At 57.3% G+C, this 7,871-nt stretch overlaps 1 pseudogene; it reads left to right on the top strand.

The window, feature by feature from the left end:
- The first annotated feature begins 3,536 nt into the window (after positions 1 to 3,536).
- Positions 3,537 to 7,581, top strand: LOC136335712 (NUT family member 2D-like; annotated as a pseudogene).
- Positions 7,582 to 7,871: the final 290 nt, after the last annotated feature.

The following is a 7,871-nucleotide window of genomic DNA, read 5'->3' as shown; positions in this document are numbered from 1 at the left end:
TAACCAGAGGCAAAAGCTGAAGCATTTTTGAAAAAAAATTAAAATAGTGGCATTTGCTTTTTGTGGCATAACACACCTGGAAAGATTTTTTAAAAACCCCAAAAAACAGGTAACCTGTTGGAAAGAAGACTGTACTGACAGGCAAAGGAGGCAGGAGCAAGACTCGTCACTGTGTCTTCCATTTTGCAGAATTTACTCTGAACTATGCAAAGGCATTGCTTGTTTAAAATATTACATTAATTTAAAGGTAAAAACTTAAGAACTTAAGCACTGAACAACATACTACTCAGAGAAACAAAAAGTGGTGAGTTTGGCCTTGGCCATGTAGGCTACAGGTCCTTTCCCTGATGGAATGGAGCAAAAGGGATCGTTTCTAAGGCTGGGCCAGTGGCAGTCTGTTGAGCAGGGGTCCCCAAACTTTTTACACAGGGGGCCAGTTCACTGTCCCTCAGACCGTTGGAGGGCTGGACTACAAAAAACACTAGGAACAAATCCTTATGCACACTGCACATATCTTATTTTAAAGTAAACAAAATGGGAACAAATACAATATTTAAAATAAAGAACAAGTAAATTTAAATCAACAAACTGACCAGTATTTCAATGGGAACTATGGGCCTGCTTTTGGCTAATGAGATGTCAATGTCCGGTTCCATATTTGTCACTGCTAGCAGTAACAAGTGATATGACGCGCTTCCGGAGCCGTGACACGTGTGTCCCCCGTCACCGGAAGTAGTACTGTACGTGAGCGACGCCACGCTTTGCGTCGCTCTCTCACTGACCACCAATGAAAGAGGTGCCCCTTCCGGAAGTGCGGCGGGGGCCGGATAAATGGCCTCAGGGGCCTCATGCAGCCCGCGGGGCCGTAGTTTGGGGACCCCTGCTGTTGAGCTTCGGCACTGGGGCCACAGGACTGCTTGCTAAAGAATTATGAGCACACTGCTAGCAAGCACGCTGGATCTGCTCAGTTGATCTTAACTTTAAACCCTGGGCCTGTGTGGCCCTATATACCCATTATTTTTCATGCTATATAGTGTTAATTTTGTTCAGACCTAGGCCTACGTTGATGGATCAAGAACTGAAATAAAGGGAATATCAAGTAGAGCCTTTGGGCTGTGAATCTGAAAAACCGATGTATAGATGTCTAAAGAGGCACACACCGATTGTGTTGCCACTTAATACTTGAAAGGAACTTCCGGCTGGTTCTTGGCCTACCTGCCAGAGCCCTCCATGGAGTAGCACCCCACCCCCACCCAGGCCCAGCTGCCCTCGGCCCCTCCCCCCCTGCGGAATGTCTGGAGTCCTGCATTCTGCCCTTTAAATTCAAACTCTTGCCTCCTCACTGGAGGCTGCGCATCTGTTGGAGCGGCTCACTTCTGCAGCGGTGGTCCGTGCCTCACCTGCAGGCAGGGCTTCAGAGGGAGGCAAGCTTTCCTGTGGCGGGGGTGTTTTAGAGACTGGGCTATCCTTTAAACCCTGGGATTAATGAGTGACACCTCCACCGGGGAAACAGTTTGAACTGAAGGAGAGGAAGGAGAGCACTGGACCTCCACGGTCCTGTCACCCGAGAAAGCTGGGAACCAATGGAAACCTGCGCTGGCCCTGGACAGGCGGGTTCCCAGAGGTGGATGAATGAGGGTGACTCAGGGGACATGCCTGGGTGTGGAGAAAGGGTGGCAGCAGGCACACCGATTCTTCCTAGAGGGGAGATGAACCACTTCGACATGTGTGTTGGGAGCAGTGGGTTATGTCGTGACACAGGGAGGGGTCACAGGAAAGCTGGTCCTATGTCCTGCTCCTCAGGCACCTGGAGCTTGCCCCACAATATCCCTCTAAGGAAACCAAACTGAGTGTATCAGAGCAATGGGGGCAGTGGGAGAGGTGGTCTAAGTCAGAAAGTTGTCCAGTGGGGATTTCTGTGACCAAGTCTAAAATAAAATGTCCTTTGAGGCCACAGCTGGAAGGTACTCCAACTGCTGCCGCCCAGAGCTTCTCCACTGTTCCCAGCCCAGAGCTCACTCCTCCTCAGTCCAGGAAGCTCTTGTCGTCTGGGATTCACATGGGCAGGGCAGTGGGGTAACTTCCACCGACACAGGGCTCAGTCGGTTCCCTGGGTTGTCCTAAATTCTTGCCCTCCGTGGACACTCAAACGGTCAGACCTACTCCCTTTCGTGTATCTCCTGGTGCACCTGTGCCCTGCCTTTCACCCTTGAGATGAAGGGTTTGCTCACATTTCCTGTCACTGTTTCATGCACAGAAAAACAGATGTGGAACATGGTTGGTTTTCCCATGGAACATCTGTGAAGGCGGATTCCTTTATACAAGGGGCAAGGGGAGTAGCAAAGGAGCAGGAAGACCATCTTCTGTATCGTATCGTAGCAGACCTCCTAGGACTCCTGTCCTGAGTGATGAGGGGCACGTGGTGTGTAGCTTGTTCTCCTGGACCAGGCTTTGCATGAGTCCCTCTGCATTGGGATGCAGACAACTTTGTCCCACTGTCACCTGGTTCTCACATGGTTCACACCTGGTTCACACCTGGTTCACACCTGGTTCACACCTGGTTCTTACTGCGCCTTCACTTTCCATGGCTGGGGGCTGATTGGGAAAGGATTTCAGACAGCCTGCAGTCCCATGACCAATCTAACATGACAGCAGCTATGGAACTTTCTGACAGCCACCACCGCTCTCTCCTGGCCCTTTCCTAACTCCTCGCATCTATTGCTCACTGTAAAATGCCAGACTCTAAGAGACATGACACTTATTTCACAGACTCCTTACGTAGAACAGAGCTCCTGAGGGTAGCCATGATCCTCTGAGCCTGGGAGCCAGAGGGGCAGACCCTGGACCCCGCTAAGTGTTTCCTGTTGTTGGTTCTGACACGCGTGTGCGAGCTGGCTGGTGTGGGAAGCGGTTGCATCAGGGTTCCTGGGGCCTTCTAGTGGACAGATATTACTCAAGTGTTTTTTTGTGTTGTTGTGCCCAACCAGGAAAGAAGGAGAGTGATGTGTATTGAGGACAAGGAAGACTGAGGAGGAGATGGGGCCCTAATATCTTAGACGCTGCCTGTTCACAAAGTCCCTCTGGCGCCTAGAACTTACCATGAAGGTCGTCACTCCACTGTGTCTGCCTAGGGTCATTTCCTCCAGAGCAGATTTCTGCCCAATGCCATGTCTTGGGAGACAGGCTCTGAGGCTGGTAGGGTCAGTGCCAGGGGAGCCATAGGAAGGCTCTCAGAGTCGGCGCTGGCTGTATCTTCTTGGCAGACAGTGAATAATGGGCAGGCCTCCAGTGCAATAACTCTCAACTGGAAGTCAGAGTATGACAATGACTTGAGGACAGTTGAAAACTCCACTGTTTCCTCCGTTCACCCATTCCTCTCCTGCTGAGACTCACTGCTCCGATATCCCAGTGGCTAGAGGGGACCCAGAGCGCCTCAGTCCTGTTAGCTCGTTCTCCTACTCCACTCAGCACTTTCCTTTGTCTCAGTAGCAACTGCAGCGCTGGGAGCAGATGTGACTCTGAACTCCGGTGACTCCATGACTCCTTTCCCCCCGCCCACGACTGGCCCAGGACACCGGCCATTTTGGGAGCAGCACCAGCTGCCCCTCATGACCGCATCATTTGCTCCTGGTCACACACTGGCACTGCTGGCGTTGCTCAGGACATCTCTGGGGGCTGGCGAAGCTGGTCGTGGCCCCTTTGGGACTGGGGTTTGCACCACCGTGGGCCAGGTCTGGTCAGAAAGGAAACTACCACCACCGTCCCAGACTCAGACCATTGCATTGACGCAGGCCCCCCTCAACTGGCGTGCTCCAGGAGCCCTCTGTGGGGGTGCTGTGTGTCCTGCACTCCCATTCTGGGAACCCACTGCGGTGGAGATGATTATGCCCACCTCTGCTTTTGAAGCCACCCAGGCCAGCAAGGGAGGCTCATGTCCTGGTCTTCTTCCCCAAGTCCCACCAACAACTGCCCAGCTGGCCCCCATTGTCCCTCTGGTGAATGCAGGGCACAGCCACATGGGGCTTACAAGGAGGGTGGCCCTGCCACCTCCCAGTCCACGGCTTCGCCGGACAACTCCTGTGACCCCAAGACGGTGTACGAGGACTTCCATGTTGGCAGCGCTTCAAGGCCCTGGCCCGGAAGCACCTTCCCCAGAGTCCTGGTGTCAACGATCTGTCCTGCTTTCTCACGTGAGTGCACCGTGCAGGCATGCAGGGGTTCACTGGGGGCTTTCACATAAAGGGGAAGGCAGGATGGACACGCAGGCTGCCTTGTCCTGGGAGACGGAGGGAAGGGCTGAGGGTAACATCCCAGCAACCGTGTGCGATTAGACAGGCAGCATCCAGTCCAGGTTCCTGGGCCTGTGTGCCTGTGAGGCAGGAACAACAGAAGCTGGGAGGGCTGGTTGTCACACACAGATGCCGCCTCCCTCACCGGCCGGCACTCGGTCACACAGGGGATGGGGTCCTGCGCTGCACAGAGCTGGGTGGGGCCAGGCAGGTGGAGGCCAGGCTGGAGACCGGGACTGACCCTGAGGTGTTACAGCCTAGCGCTCCAGTCCCTGCGCCACCTGAAGCCCACCATGACATTGGAGGAGGGAATAAGGCAGGCCATGCCGGGATGGCAGAGCAAAAGCAACTTCGACCAGATGACCTACTACGAGATGGCAGAAAAGCGAGTCAGGGTTCCGGTTCCCAACAGCCGTGTGGGCACGAGGCTGGTCAGCAGACTGGGTCGGGGGCTGATTACAGGGTGGAATCCAGCTGTGGTGATGCTCACTGCAGAGGATCTTGGGAGGAGGGCTGTCGGTCAGCACAGGGTCCCCACAGACCAGAGGCCTCCCCCTCTGCTTCAGACATGGGTCCTCCTGTCCTGCTTCCTCTGGGAGCTGCACTGTCTTCTGACCATGATCCATCCTTGGCTGGACACGAGGGCTCAGCACAGGCTGGGGAGAAAGTGCCCAGAGGAGTGGGGTCAGACTCCAGCCGCAGGGCCCTGCAGGGGACGTGCCCACCAGCCAGCATCCCGCCCCCAGTGGCCCTCGCTGGCTCTCCCATCCTTCCATGTTGCTGCCTTTGCTGGGCTCTGGCCTCCTTCTCAGCACGGCCTGTGTCTCCTTCGCCCCCCAGGTTCATAGAGTTGGAGGCAAAGGAGGAGATGCAGATTCAGAAGTTGCACTTGATGAAGGGGCGCAGGGCCCGCCTCTTGCAGCTCCACCGAGACCTGACCCTCGGGGGCTCCCGGCCCCAGTGGTGGGCCCGCAGCCAGGTGCGACAGCACGTCCCCACTGGAGCCTGTGGCCAAAGGCAACAACGGCCTCGGACAGGCCCCTGACTCTGTGTGGGTCCTTTTCCTTCAAGGGGACTTTGGTCTTTCAACTGGAATAGGCGAAGAGCCAGGGTCTCAGCTGCCCTCTGTCACCATGGGGTCAGGACCTGGTCAACTTTGGCAACCCCTCTCCTGGCTCCCTATGAAAGGACCCCCATAAGGTCTGCTTAGAAGAGGTTGGTGGGGGACCCCCTGGAGAATGGAGCTCCACACGTCCATCCTCACTCAGCTCTCTTGGTTGCTCCCCTGTGTGTCCTCCCCATCACACGGTCACACGGCTTCAGGTGGTCCTGTCCCAGCCACACCCATGGGAGCGCCCCTAAACGCTGCTTTCACCTGGAACGCTCAGGACCTGGAGCTGGGGCCCCTCATGCTTCTTCCTCTTCCCTCTTCCCCAGGGCACATCCCAGGAAGGATGCGCCCAGGGCCCAGGCTGCCGGCAGACTCCGGGGGGGGGGGGGTCCACGTGAGAACCAGGCTCCCAAGGAGATCCCCGCTGGGGTCGTGAAGGAGCACATGGACATCAGGGATGAGCTGGTGGGGCCCCGTCAGCCACGGGGAGCAAGGTGGAGAACGGGCAGAGGACCGAAAGGAGTCGCGGCAGGAAGGGAACGGGATCTGCTCGGTCCCGGGTCTCCTGAGCTTCACGGGGAGCTGTGTTCCCAGGAAGACTTCGTCAGCAGAGTGGACGGGCTTAGCGCTTCGGGGTCTAAAGAAGTGGCCCTCTGGCATCCGGACCCGGGTGGTGTGGGTGGTGGGTGCCAACTGTGTGCGCCCGTGGGTGTTCCCTTGTGTGTCTGTTCACCTATGTGATCTTCTGTGGGTGTGTGCTTGTAGCTGATGACCGCGACGGTGTGAAACTCCGACCTTGTGCAGAGGATGGGGTGGGTCGTTGCTTTCCCACTTCTCTTCCAGGTCCTCCTGACCTACTGGCTGGTCCCTCCCTGCCCAGAGTACTCACAGCCTCTTCCTTCCGTCCCAGGTTAGGATTCATTCGCTCTGGATAACCGGCACAGTTCAACTCCCCGGAAGCACAGCTGGATCCCTTGGCCCCAGCCGAGCTGTTGTTGGAGCAGCAGGAAGGACTCCCTCCTGTCCTCCTGTCTGGGTGAGCCGGGGATGGGGAGAACTTACTAAAAGCCGCAGAGACTCGAGGTGAGCCATAGGAGGGAGGGACTGCCGCAGAGTTAGAGGAGGGAGGAAGCCCAGGTAGGAGAGAGGGGAGGGTGGGGCCCTAGGTCAGTCAGGAAGGGAGGGACTGCAGGTAAGTTGGGGTGGGAGACCATATGTGGGCCACTGGAGGGAGCGGGCAGGGAGCAACCCAGAACAGGGGCACAGATGACTCCGTCCACCGGCCCCATCATGTAGGCACGGCATGCTGAGGGCGTAGTGCAGGACGACAAGAAGGTGACTATAGGAAGGAGAGAGTGATGGGAAGGAGAGGAGGGGGTGTGCAGAAGGAGAGGGAAAAGCACAATGCTGGGCACATGGCCCAGGAGGACAGCAGGAGAGGCACATGTGTGCTCTGGATTTGAGCCATGGGATCACCACCTGCCCCCTGCCCTTCCTCCTGCAATGTCATTGTCCTGTCATCCACACTCCTCGTCCTCTCCCACAGGTGTGCGGAGCCAGTCACTGTCCCCCTCTTCCTTCCTGCTGGTAGAGAAGCAACTTCTGGCCTCGAAGGAGGAGAGTGTGCACGCCTCCTTGAGTCATGGGGCACCTCAACCGGACACGAGTGTTTCCTAGTCTGCGGCAGGGCAAGACGCCCAGACACGTGGACACGGCCCCTAACTGGGGGTCCATGACAAAGCCTGCCCACCAGAGACTGACTGCAAGGACCATCAAAGGCACGGTCGAGCAGACGCCCACCTGTCTGGCCGCAAAGCCTTTGCTGCCTCGTCAGGATATCGGGAGTACCCACCACTCCGGGCACAGTGCCCGCACTCTGCTCCTCGGGGCTACACACACACTTCCTCTGGATGGGGACCCAGGGACGCCTCCAAGCCCAGAGAGACCGTTCCTGTTAGGGAGACTAGAGGGCCAGTGGACAGGCCTAGGGAGGATGAGGAGGGCCCACCCAGCCTGGCCTTCCCTGTGGCCGCTCCTACCAGCCTGCTGCCCTGTGCACTCTCTCTGAGTCCTGTCCCCGCCTCGGGCCTCGCCTGCCGAGGGGTTCAGTGGCCCCGAGGAGCTTCCCTGTCCCAGCATCAAAAAAGAAAGTGTGGCCCTGGCCAGTTGGCTCAGCGGTAGAGCGTCGGCCTGGTGTGCAGGGGACCCGGGTTCGATTCCCGGCCAGGGCACACAGGAGAAGCGCTCATTTGCTTCTCCACCCCCACCCCCTCCTTCCTCTCTGTCTCTCTCTTCCCCTCCCGCAGCCAAGGCTCCATTGGAGCAAAGATGGCCCGGGCGCTGGGGATGGCTCCTTGGCCTCTGCCCCAGGCGCTACAGTGGCTCTGGTCGTGGCAGAGTGACACCCCAGAGGGGCAGAGCATCGCCCCTTGGTGGGCAGAGCTTCGCCCCTGGTGGGCGTGCTGGGTGGA

This window comes from Saccopteryx bilineata, chromosome 4 (assembly GCF_036850765.1).
Source record: "Saccopteryx bilineata isolate mSacBil1 chromosome 4, mSacBil1_pri_phased_curated, whole genome shotgun sequence".
Classification (NCBI taxonomy): domain Eukaryota; kingdom Metazoa; phylum Chordata; class Mammalia; order Chiroptera; family Emballonuridae; genus Saccopteryx; species Saccopteryx bilineata.
The sequence above is the reverse complement of the archived record's forward strand: the minus strand, read 5'-3'. Positions and strand labels throughout refer to the sequence as shown.